The sequence below is a fragment of the Chelonoidis abingdonii genome, chromosome 14, assembly GCF_003597395.2.
Source record: "Chelonoidis abingdonii isolate Lonesome George chromosome 14, CheloAbing_2.0, whole genome shotgun sequence".
Lineage (NCBI taxonomy): Eukaryota > Metazoa > Chordata > Testudines > Testudinidae > Chelonoidis > Chelonoidis abingdonii.
In genome coordinates, this window is record NC_133782.1 from 32,999,522 (window position 1) to 33,012,961 (window position 13,440).

At 49.5% G+C, this 13,440-nt stretch overlaps 1 protein-coding gene across 9 annotated transcripts in view; it reads right to left on the bottom strand.

Annotated features, from left to right (window-relative positions):
- The window catches only part of CEP250 (centrosomal protein 250), a 138,597-nt gene that overhangs the window by 25,155 nt on the left and 100,002 nt on the right, over positions 1-13,440 (bottom strand). The gene's annotated exons all lie outside the window — the stretch shown is intronic.

Genomic DNA, 13,440 nt, shown 5'->3' on the forward strand with positions numbered 1-13,440 from the left:
ACAGTGAGAGAAATCCACCTTCGATGAGTGTCTTCTCTTATTTGGTGCCAAACCACATGGCACCTCCCAACTGCCTTAGGTCAATGTAAACATTTGCCTAACGCTGCTGGACCATCTTCAGTGAGGCCATCCCCAGCCTGCAGCTACGCTCCTCAGTTCTTCCCACGAAGCCAGCAGCAGCTCTTGTTCGTGCACACTGGGTTTCAGTAGCAGAGTGTCATGGTCCAAAGAGGACAGGAATCTTTGGCTCGCTTGGAAAGAGTAGGTGGTTAAATGAAAATATCCACTAGGTGTCTCTGAGGTGTCGTGAGCACATTTTCATCTCTGAGATCTGGGGCAGCCATTCTGATGTTTGCAAGTGTATTGTAGGGATATTGCCATGCTCAGGAACTCAGACAGAAGCGCAGGGCTTTGGGTGGCACACAATAAGGGCCCCTACTGTGGGGACGATCTGGCAGGCAAATTTTGCATACTTAAGAAATGCAGCACATGGACAGCAAGTGGAAAAGGAAGTTCCAATCCCAGGGCAATTCTCTGAAAACAGTTTACAAAAAGTTATGGAAATCCACAACTTATAACTTCATCTAGCTACACTCAAGGTTGTAAACATGGGTCAAAAACTTCAGAGAAAGAGCCTTAAAGAATAATGAATTCTTGAAACACAAATGGTTGAACTGAGGAAAACTGTAAGTTAAGGAAAGACTTTTAAACCCCAAATATCTGAGTTGTTGCAGATCCCAGTAACAGAACAAACATCTAAGATGCAAGTGGACCCCTGTACAGCTCATTAGCCAGCCTTCACCGACATTACTGGTGAGGCCTGTGTACATTCCTACTTCATGCAGTCTGAGAAAGCAAGCATATGAGCACTTCATCAGTGCTGTCAGAAAAGCATCAACAAAAGTCAGGGAACATGTCCAAGAAACCAGACTCCTACATCTTCCGTATCTTCTTCATCTATCTAGACAGCATTTCTACTAGGCTCACCACTGTGCTATCTAAGCATGGAATCCATGCTGCCCTCATGCATACAATGCCCTCCCTCCCTGGATGCCAGGCATTCGCCTTCTCTGTCTCAAACCCCATTGCAAAACACAGTGGTCTTGTAATGCACACAAAGTGTCAAGCCTAAAACTTGGAGCAAAGGCTCAGGCAAAAATTAACAGAAATGCTGGACATTCTTGGCAGCCAGCTGCACTCCTGAGCGGCTTGGTGCGGCTGAGAGATAAAGAAGGGGCTTCTTAAAAAACATTCCACCTCAGCTGGAAATACATGCAATGCCCCCGGGCTAAAATACCCAGCAGCCCAGGCTCTACCCCCAAAATCTAATCTGTACTGCCCCCTGACTTTAATCAGGGCCGTCCTTAGGATTTATGGTGCCCTAGGTGGGATTATTAAACTGGTGCCCCTGTGCCTGTCTTGCTCTTAGCAACACAAACATAAGCTTACACTATTGGAAAACTTGCCAATACATGTTATTAAACCAGTTAACATGTTAACAGCACAGTGTAACTGCTGGGACTAGCACTAAGAAGTAGCACTACAGAAAAAATTCTGATTTGACAGAATGATGCAAAAATATTATTTTTTAATTTGTCAACATTTATTGGAAATTTATATGAAGAGGTATTGAAACAAGGATTTTCTTTTATTTAAAAGCAATCTTTCTGGCTTTTTCTGCAGCAAAGATCAGTAACAATATCGATCTGTAGACAAGCAAAGTGATGTCTTGTTCGATTGCAAGAATAGCAAGAACATCAAGACTCCTGACCTTGTAGAGTGGAGATGTTTTTATGAGTTTTAGTTTTGAGAACCCATTGTCCTGATGCTACTGTACAGGAATTGTCAGTAGAATACGAGTGGCAATGTACACATCAGGATATATGTCAACAAGTTTGCTGATATGAGTAAACTGTACAATGTCCATCATCGATTTTGCATATGGCAACACAGATGACAGTATACTCAATTCTTCATACAGTTCAAGCCCATTTAAATCAAAATGATCGCCGTGCTTCAGGAGGCTTTCTAGGTCAGGGGTCCCCAGCGCGGTGCCCGTGGATGCCATGGTGCCCGCAGGGGCCTCTCAGTGCACCTGCGTACTGGCTGGCGGACAAGCACCTGCTGAAATGCCAGCAAAATTCAGCGGCATTTCGGCGGCGATGTCTCTGGATGATGCCGCTTGCTGCCGATAAACAGCGGTCATCCAGAGGGGTCGCCGCTGAAATGCCGCCGAATTTCGGCGGCATTTTGGTGGATGCTTGTCCACTGCCACGGTCCTTTGTCAGTCAGCATTTTTTGTTTCTCTGATTAAAACTGGCCCACTCCCTTCCCCATACCAAACTTGTCACAAATAATTGTCAACTTAATTTTCTGTTTTTGGTTAAGATATTGATTTAGAAAAATATATTGAAATTGAATGGAGGATTGTTAGCAAACATTTTTTGGGGACCAAATTTGTTAAATAGCAATCTAAATGGAAACACAGTACTGCTTTCATGCTTGGCTCACCCTGCAGCCTGCTGATCCAACAGCTGCAGTAGAGGAGGAGATAGGTGGAAAACTGCAGGACCCCAAAATCCACCTCTTGGGGTGCAGAGTGGCAACAGCAGCAGCAAACCTTCAGGTCCGATCACATGCCAATGGGCACCACTGCCAGCCCAACTGACCATGGTGAAATTAGCACAGCATCTGATCTCAGGGACGGGGCACCCATAAAGCCACAGCAGCTCATCCTGCCCTGTGCAGCTCCCCCCAGATGAGATGGATCAGTGCCAGCCCGGGGAAGAGACGCGCTTTCCAGCTAGGGTGACCAGATCCAGATGTCCTGATTTTATAGGGCCAGTGCCGATATTTGAAGCCAGTTCTTCACACCATGGGCAGGGGCACAGGCAATGGTAGGGAGAGAAGTGAGGCTATAGCAGCGGCTTGGCCCTCCCTCCTCGTCATGTGCTAGCAACGCTGGTAGAAGGGAGATACCCTTGCAGCAATGACAGTGACTGCAGCATCCAAGAAGACTAAACATTTCAATAAGCAGAGCCAGCCTTACCATTTTGAGGCTGCACAACCTATTGCAAACATAACAGCATCCTCCCCACCAAGCTCACAACATTATGCTCTGGACTGGCCATCTCAAACACAGCCAATTTACTTTATATTAAAAGCTGGTGGATGAAAGGTCTATAAGTCTCCCTAGCTTTCTGCTGCAGAATGAACCCTTTCCTCTCTACATATTCAGTCCCTAGCAAGGCTTTAGGGTCACTTTCCAGTGCACAGAGCTTTGCAAGAAAATGAGTTAGAAATGTATTTAAAATGAAGAAGGAAGTGAGACTGTCTCTACTGAAGCCCAAAGGCAGATCTGTCCCAAGGGGCTCACAGCCCCTCTAGCTCATCAGTGCTCTTATGTGGATATTACACAATGCCTGAAAGTACAGGAAATTAATGAGAGAACAACTAATCCCTCCAAAACCACTTCAAAAACAGCACCAGTAAAAGCAACAGTTAAAAATGTTTCTCACTACCTGGAAGGTTGCAGAGAAAGCTATGACAGAAAAGAAGAAGAAATTGCAATAAAAAGAATAAAACTAGTCAGCTGACAAAAATTCCAGTGCATTAGTGGAGAACTTGAGGCAAGCAGTTGCCCAACATTTGGACAAGTATGTGTCCATAGACCATCATCATTTTCCAAAGGTCTTTCCCATATGTGAAGCCAAGAGCGTCCCAGTGCTTGGTACAGAGCAAGGCAGAGCTGTCATTCTCCTTGGACATGCAGCGACTGCACAGCACACTGCTTGGGACTGGACATAAATGGCAGAGTGCTAGCCTTTACATTGGATACTGGACGCATAATATAGAAAGCGATCACAAACTGAATATTGTTTAAAAATCATTAGCACCACCTAGAATCCAAGTGTGAGAGTGTGGACATACTAGACACTAATTCAGGCAGGGAAGAGTTTAATTCCCAGCAAAGAAAGCCATGCAAAGAACCTATCGCATCCTAACAACTTGCCTCAGTTGTCAGGAAGAGGGAGTACATACGTAAGCATGGAAAGGGCGCAGCTTGAGGATGGGTCAGAGGGATGAAGGCTTCTGGACCAAGCTGCAAAGATGGATTTCCACATGGAATGTAAACTGGATAACAAATACATGTAGCACATACACTTAGCAGAACAGTAAGCACATCAACCCCAACAAACACAGAAATGGATTAATATCAAGTCCATGTTGTGAGACCACTTCAGAGTTAGCAGTTCAAACAGAAACAGACAGACCCAATTTTGCATAAACTGAAGCGAACAATGTTAAGAGGATAGCTTTTAGAAACAGCAGAGTTCCGCCCCAATGTAAGATCATTAGCACCGTCAAGCGATTAAAAAAATCAATTGTGATTAATTGTGCTGTTAAACAATAAAAGAATACCATATGATCTGCGATGGGGTATATCAGACCCTCTGGCACCCCCTACTGGAGGCCTCGTGGCCGTGACACACCCTGCCCCAAAAAAGGTCCTCCAAGCTGCCTAGAGTGGCTGCATGGGACACAGCCAATCAGGGCCGAGCAGCCTAGTGTAAGAGGCGCTGCAGGACCAGAGGGAGTTCAGTTCCTTGCTGGAGCTGTAGGAGTATGGATGGTGTGTGGCTGGCTGAGGGAGCTGAAGGCCCTCGGAGGAGGTAAAGCTGCCAGAAGCCAAGGAGAGCAAAATGGAACCCTGAGTCGATTGTGGGGACTCCATCAGGACAAGCCCTGAGATAAGGGTGAAGATGGCACAGGGCCGCAGGGAAGTGGCCCAGGGAATTAGAGCAGCAGCGTGATTTAGATAAAGGGACACAGCAGACAGCTGCTATCTACAGGGTTCCTGGGCTGGGCCCAGTTCCCCCGCCCTCAGTCCCCATTAGCCATAGGGGGAAGTGGCCTGGACAGTGAGGGGAGGACTGAACTATAGTGGCCCAGCTGGAGAGCTGTAGCCAGGCAGCCCAAGAGGGCGAAGACATTGTCTTCAGGGAGGGAGCCCTGGGACACTGCTCTATCCCAGAGCAGGAGCAACCAGAGAGAGAGAGAGAGAGAGAGAAAGAAAGAGCAGGCACTCACACTTCTCCAAGGGGCACTCACAAGGGGTGAGTGGACCCTTTACAAGATCTTACAGTTAAAAGGAGTCACAAGGGAGTACTATTACTGGGTGATGGCCTATTCATGCAGGAGGGAGTTGCCACACCTATCTGGTCAAATGTCAAGGTTCTTTGGTATACTACTGCCCCGTCCCAGAACAGCCAATGGAAAACCTTTTAGAGAGAGCTACACACAACTGAAATCACTTTTGAAGGTAAAGAACGGACATTATAAGAGACAAGGGTTGTTCTGTCTATAGAGAGACCAAAGGCTGTTTCAGTATAACACAGAATGGACAGAGGCCCCCTGGATCCTCTTACTGAGGAGTCATCTTGAGAAAGGACAGTTACCTGCTTCCGTAACTGGCGTTCTTCGAGATGTGTTGCTCAGCTGTATTCCACTATAGGTGTGTGTGCTTGCCACGTGCACCGGTGCCAGTAGTTTTTCCCTTAACAATATCCGTAGTAGGGGAACACCGCTGTGACCCCTGGAGTGGGGCCAACATATCATGCCATAAAGGGGGCTGCGTGCTCCCTCCACCCTCAGTTCCTTCTTGCCAGACAACTCCGACAGAGGGGAAGGAAGGTGGGATGTGGAATACACCTGAGCAACACATCTCAAAGAATGCCAGTTATGGAAACAGGTAACTGTCCCTTCTTCTTCTAGTGATTATTCGTGTATTCCACTATAGGTGGCTCCAAGCTATACCTGATGGAGGCGGGTAGGAGTTTAAATGTAAAGTTTTAAGGGTTACTGGGGCGGAGCACCGCCTTACCAAACCCGGCGTCATCCCTCGTTTGGGAGACAATCGCATAGTGTGATGAAAAGGTGTGGACAGAGGACCACATAGCAGCCCTACAGATGTCCTGGATAGGGACGTGAGACACATAGACCGCTGATGAGGCTTGAGCTCTGGTGGAAAGCGCCTTTACAATAGGAGGCGGGGGAACCCCTGCTAGGTCATAACAGGTGCGAATGCACGAGGTGATCCAATGGGAGATACGCTGGGTGGACACTGGCTGTCCCCTCATACGCTCGGCCGAAGCAATAAAAAGCTGGGGGGACCTTCTAAATGACCTGGTTCTATCCAGGTAGAAGGCCAGCACTCTGTGCACGTCCAATATGTCCAAGTGGCGTTCCTCATTGGAGGAATGGTGTTTAGGACAGAGGATCGGGAGAAAAATATCCTGATCCATGTGAAAAGCCGAGACTACCTTTGGCAAAAAAGTGGGGTAAGGGTCGAGCTGAACCTTGTCCTTATGGAAGACCGTATACGGCAGTTCAGAAGTTAAGGCTCTGAGCTCCAAGACGCAGCAGGCTGAGGTGATGGCCACTAGGAATGCCACCTTCCACGACAGGTGGGACCAAAAGCACGTGGTTAACAGCTCAAAGGGAGGCCCTGTGAGGCAGGAGAGTACCAGGTTCAGGTCCCAGAGCAGAATCGGGGGTCTGGCATATGGGAATGCCCGATCAAACCCTTTCAGAAATCGGGCCATCATGTGATGCGACAACAAAGACGGCCCTGCACCAGGGGGTGGAAGGCCGAAATGGCCGCCAGGTGCACCCTGACCGAAGAGGACGCCAGCCCTTGGGTCCTAAGGGAGAGGAGGTAGTCAAGGACAAGCTGGATAGACACGGAGGAGGGAGAGGAACCTCTATCCCTCGCCCACCTAGAGAACCTATACCATTTAGCCAGGTAGGTTTGACATGTGGAGGGTTTCCTACTTTCCAGGAGGATCTTCCTCACATCGTCAGAACACCTCCCTTCCTCCTCACTTAACCATGGAGCAGCCACGCTGTCAGGTGGAGAGTGGCTAGGCTGGGATGGAGGAGACGACCTTCCACCTGGGAGAGGAGGTCTGGGCGGAGTGGTAGCCTGCACGGAGGGGCTGCTAAGAGTTGCAGTAGGGACCTGTACCAATGCTGACGGGCCCAATCCGGGGCTATTAGAATGACCCTCGCCCTGTCTGACTTCACCTTCTGTAGCACCCTGCCTATTAAGGGGAAGGGCGTAAAGGCATACAACAGGGGCCCCAACCATAGGAGTAGGAACACATCTGATATTGACCCCTCGCCCCCTCCCGCTCTGGAGCAGAATCGAGGACACTGTCAATTCTGGGCGGTGGCGAACATGTCTACCTGGGGAGCACCCCACTGTAGAAAGATCCACCTGGCTACCTCCCTGTGCAGGGACCACTCGTGCTGCTGGGAGAACACCCTGCTCAGGCGGTCTGCGAATGTGTTGCTCTTGCCAGGCAGGTACAAAGCCCGCAGAAGTACGTAGTGGGCTATACAAAACTCCCACAGGAGTTGGGCTTCCTGGCATAAGGCCCGAGAACGCGTGCCCCCGTTTGTTGATGTAATACATAGCGGTCGTGTTGTCCGTAAGGACTCTGACCACCTTCCCCTGTATGTGCTGGCAAAAGGCCATGCACGCCAGGCGTACGGCCCTGAGCTCCGTGACATTTATGTGCAGGGCCAGTTCCTCTGGTGACCACATGCCCTGGGTCCTGATATCGCCCATGTGGGCTCCACAGCCCAGGTCCGAGGCATCCGACACTAGGTCTAGTGATGAAGAGGGCTCTCGAAAGGGGATACCCTGGAGCATGTTGCTCGGGAGGGACCACCATTGGAGATCTGCCACCACCTTGGGTGGCAGCGTGACAACCTTGTCCAGGCTGTCTCTGGCCTGGGAGTACTGGGAGGCCAGCCAGAGCTGAAGGGGCCTCATACGAAGCCTGGCAAGTCGCACCACATAGGTGCATGCTGCCATGTGGCCAAGGATTTGCAGGCACACCTGTGCCGTGGTCAACGGAAAGGCTGTGACCGAGGCAATGAGAGCTTTGAGTGTCTCAAATCTGTCCTCTGGAAGGGAGGCTATGGCCCAGGAATCCAGCAGCGCCCCTATAAAGCTTATGTGCTGAACCGGGATTAACGTGGATTTCTCCTCGTTTACCAGTAGGCCCAGAGCTGCACAAATGTTTAGCAGGACGTTCATGTGCTGTTGCACCAGAGACTGAGACCGGCCCTTGAGTAGCTAGTCGTCGAGGCAGGGAAAGATTTGCAGCCCCTTTTTCCTGATGTGGGCAGCCACAACGACCATACACTTTGTAAATACCCTGGGGGCAGTAGAGAGGCCAAAGAGGAGGACCGTAAACTGGAAATGGTTCTGACCCACCATGAAACGGAGGAAACGCATGTGACCCTCAAATATGTGGATGTGAAAGTATGCATCCTGGAAGTCCAGCGCCGTAAACCAATCCCCCTGGTCTAGGGATGGAATAATAGAGGCCAGGGACATCATGCGGAATTTGTAATGAACGAGGAACTGGCTGAGATTCCACAAGTCGAGGATGGGTCAGAGACCGCCCTTCACTTTCAGGATAAGGAAATACCTGGAGTGAAAACCCCTGCCCTGGTATTCCCAAGGTACCCTTTCTACTGCTCCCAGGAAGAGGAGGCACTCCACCTCCTGACGGAGGAGGAGGGCATGCTCCGGGACCCTGGCCGGCTGCCCAAACAGGGGACAATTGGGAGGGATGGAAACAAACTGCAGCCTGTACCCTTGGGAAATGGTGCTGAGGACCCATTGGTCCGATGTTATACTGGCCTATTGCAGTCGGAAGGCTGATAAACTATTCATAAAAGGCAATTTTATTAACTGGGTGGGGGGAACACTGGCAACAGGCTCAGTGGCCCCCCTCAATGAGTCAAAAACATCGCTTCCCCGGCCACCTGGCCTTAGAGGTCGCAGGCCATGGGGCCAAACGGTATTGGCGTTGGGACTGACGACTTTGTTCCCTCTGCTGCTTAGGCAGGGGCTCATATCTGCCCCGAACGAGAGGAGCAGAGGTTTGAGGTCTGGGCTTGTCCTTAGAGGGAGGGACGGACAGGCCTAGTGTCTGAAGGGTAGTGCAGGAGTCCTTCATCCAGTGCAGACGGGTATCTGTCTGTTCTGCAAACAGGGCCTTGCCATCAAACAGCAGGTCCTGCATTATAGACTGGGACTCGACTGACAACTCCAAGAGCAAGAGCCACGACGTCCATTGCATGGAGACTGTGGAAGCCATCGTACGAGCGGCTGTGTCCGCTGCATCCGAAGCCGCCTGGAGAGCTGCTTTGGCCATGGCTGCACCCTTGTTGATCACGGCCCGAAACTTCTTTCCGTGCTTGTCCTGAAGAAGGGGCTCAAACTTAAAGAGGGAACCCCAGAGATTAAACTCATACCAGCTCAGCAGTGTCTGGTGGTTGGCCACTCTGAGCTGGAAACTCACGGACGAATAAACCTTTTTCCCCAAAGGTGTCCAGTCTACAAGTGTCCTTGTCTTTTGGTGTGGGTGCGGGCTGGCCATTCCACTCACGGTGGTGGACTGACTCTACCACCAAGGAGTTACGAGCTAGGTGGGTGTATAGGTACTCGTGACCCTCTGTGGAGACGACGTACTTTCTCTCGGCCTTTTTGGAAATTGATGCAAGAGAGGCCGGGGGCCAGAGGCCAGTGGTGACGTTGGCTACTCCCTGATGGAATGGGAGCGCCACACGCCCTGGTACCGAGGAGGCGAGGACATTGAAGAGGTTATCGGATGGCTCCTCCATCTCCTCGGCCCAGAGCTCAAGATTTTCTGCCACCCTCCTAAGCAGCTCCTGATGTGCCTTGAACTCCTCTTGGGAAGAGGATGGTGGTACCGCAACTGAATCCCCCGGTGCCGAAGAGGTGGATGGTGCGGTGCCTTCAGCCACAGACAGCATCGTGGGCTCAACGTCCAGGTCTGGTGCTGAAGTCAGTGCCAGGGGTTCGGCACCCAGGGTCTGATCCCGGTGCCGGGGAGGTGACGCAGGGCGGCCTTAAGAGGCTCCTGTCACGGAGCAAGGTCTCGGCTGCACAGGAACCTGAGGCCACGGTGCCCAGTGCCACCATTGTCCTTGCCAGGGAACGGCTTGGAAATAAGTTGCCTTGGGCGCCAGCAGGGCTGGTTGGTCATGTGGTACAGTGTGACTCAGCGAGAGATGGCTGTGCACCGATGCAGAAGTCCTGGAGGAACGCACAGTGCCGTAGGAACGACTGGAGTGCTCTCTGTCATGACGGCTCCTGCCCCGAGACTTCGACCTGGAGGACGTCGAAAGGTAAATTTCCGATGAGGTATCTCTGGACTCCCTGCGGCACCTGCAACCACAGCGCCTCGGTGCCAGGGACTCTTGGGACGCACTCTGAGCATGGCCTCTGTAATGGCAAGTGCTTGAATACGAGCTTCGGTGCCGACGGCATTGAGACCTGTTCTTCTTGGACTGGCCGGAGGAGGAACAGCGTCGTCTCTTGTCACCTCCTCGATGGCGTCTGAGACGGGAGGAGTGAGATGCACTCACTGAAGAGCCGGGACGCGGAGTTGACGTGCGTCGCGGGGCTCTACTTGGCACCTCAACCCAGGAAGGTGCCTCGACCTCTGACACCTCCGGGGAGGGCTGATGGGCGTCCAAAGGCGGCTTTCCACGGGACTAGGGGCCCGACTGAGGCAGCACACCCGGCACTGGAAGCGCCAAGATATCACGCGTGGCCTGAGCTGCCTCTGGTGTTGACGGCATGTGTACTTTGGGCGAGGCTCGCGCGGATGGGACTATACTAGTCCGCTCAGCACGAGTCAGAGGTCTATGTGCCGATGGGGATCGTGGGCTGCCCAACTCGGGTCTGGGCTCACCTCTCTCCTCCTCTCAGCGCTGCTGAGTCTTCCCTTGTTTAGCTGGGGAAAGGTGCTGAATCAGGACGGCGCACCGGAGGCGCTTCGCTTCGCTCCATGAGGAGAGCTCTTAGTTGGATCTCACGCTCCTTCTTTGTTCACGGCTTGAACGAGTGGCAGATCTTACACTTCTCACTAATGTGAGCCTTGCCCAGACAGCGAAGATACTGACTGTGTGGATCGCTTCTGGGCATGGAGTTGTGACAGGAGTCGCACGACTTGAAGCCTGGGCCATGGGGCATGCCCCAAGCCCAGCTTTGCAAGAGAAAGTTCAGCAAGGAAGTTTTCCGAAGACTGGATACCACTAAGGATATAATGCTGCAGCCTAGGCTGGAGCAAGTTCTGACTACCTTCACTGGCAGCAAGAAGGAACTCATGGTGGAGGGAGCGCGCAGCCCCCTTTATGACGTGATATGTCGGCACCACTCCAGGGGTCGCAGCGGTGTTCCCCCACTACGGATACTGCTAAGGGAAAAACTTCCGGCACCGGTGCATGTGGTGAGCACGCACACCTATAGTGGAATACACATAAGCAATCACTCGAAGAAGAAGTGGAGGTGTCCTAATGAAAAATTGAATACTTGATCCTATGAAGCCGGCCAGCTCTGCAACAGATTGAACTTTGGGGGAATCTACTTTATTAGGCAGGAAGGATCTATTAAAAAGTGAAGACTCAGGTTCACATCTTATGATTTTGTTTTGTACTTTAATCATTTGTTTCCATCACTCCCTCTTGTTTCTAGTAGAATCTCTATCCTTTCTGAATTAAACCTTCTTCTGTTTCATTGTAAGTGCTGGGTGGTTTACAGGAGCAGTGATTTAAGGTAAAACTGGGATACATTGCACCTTTGGGGACAGAGGATCTGGGATTTCTGTGAGGAAGCAGTGTCGGGGCTGGAGAATACTTCAAAGGGACTTGGGGAGTAAGACACATCTATTGTTAACGTACACGCAAATGCAGGGCTGGCATAGGCCACAGGAGAATGCTTCAGTGGCTGGTTGGGTGGTGGTGTCAGGGAGCTGACACTCAACTAGGCACAAACAAGATTCCCTCACTCTCGAGGCAGAGGGTAACAAGATGACAACATAACAGCATTGGTGTAATATACTAAGACTTGTGTAAGGCATTTGACTCGGTACTGCATGTAATTTTGATTAAGAAATGTGCATGGTACCAAATCAACATGGTACATATTAAATGGATTTACAACAGGCAATCTCAAGCTGTGATTGTTAATGGAGAATCATCATCAAGTGGCTGTGTTTCTAGTGGGGTCCTGCACAGATAGGTTCTTGATAGAGAGTTAAGGGATGGCTTGATCACAGTCTATATGTACTTACATCAGGAACAGAAATTTAATAATGAGCTTTTCAGTCTAGCAGACAAAGGTACAACAAGATCCAACTGCTGGAAGCTGAAGCTAGACAAATTCAGACTGGAAATAAGGTGTAAATTTTTAATAGTGAGAGTAATTAACCATTGGGACAAATTACCAAGGGTTGTGGTGGATTCTCCATCACTAGCAATTTTAAAATCAAGATTGAATGTTTTCCTAAAAGATCTATTTTAATTCAAAGAGGAATTCAAGGAAGTCCTGTTGCCTGTGTTATGCAGGAGGTCAGCGCAGATGATCACAGTGGTCCCTTCTGGCCTTAGAATCTACAGTAGAACCTCATAGTTACAAACACCAGAGTTACAAACTGACAGGTCAACCACACACCTCATTTGGAACCGGAAATACGCAATCAGGCAGTAGCAGAGACAAAAAAAACCCAAATACAGTACAGTACTGTGTTAAACATAAACTACTAAAAAAAAAAAAAAGGAAACTTTAAAAAAGATTTGACAAGATAAGGAAACTGTTTCTGTGCTTGCTTCATTTAAAGTAAGATGGTTAAAAGCCACATTTTTCTTCTGAATAGTAAAGTTTCAAAGCTGTACTAAGTCAGTGTTCAGTTGTAAACTTTTCGAAGAACAACCATAACATTTTGTTCAAAGTTACAAACATTTCAGTTATGAACAACCTCTATTACTGAGGTGTTCACAACTTCTGAAATTCTACTCTACTAATCTATATTTCAGCTTCTGCCAAAGAACTGTGAAACTTGATTCCTTAAAGAACAGTAAAAGAAATGAGAAAGTCTACCTCCCAGGATAAAACAAACAAACAAACCCACACCTACCAAAGCAAGACACTCCACTGCACACAATTCTCTCTTGGGGAGAGGATGAGAGAACAAACAACACACAAGCGATGTATAGTCACATTGCTTAATGCACTACTGGAAAGTGTTCGTATACTACAGAGATAAGTGTGTTACAAAACCCTATATAGAAGACAATAGCATCACAAATATTGCAAACTCCAAGTAACGCTGGGCTGATGCCAAAGCATAATCAGTATGGAGTGAATCATGTTAACAGCTATACATACAGGTCTGAAATAATATATAAGGACAATCGTTTTCAAATTTAGGGGCCTAAAATTAGCAGTCTCAATAACTGGCCTGATTTTCAGAGATGTTGAGCACCTGTAGCTCCTATTTATGTCAATGGGCACTATGGGAATTCAATGACCTTTGGTGCCTATACATGAAT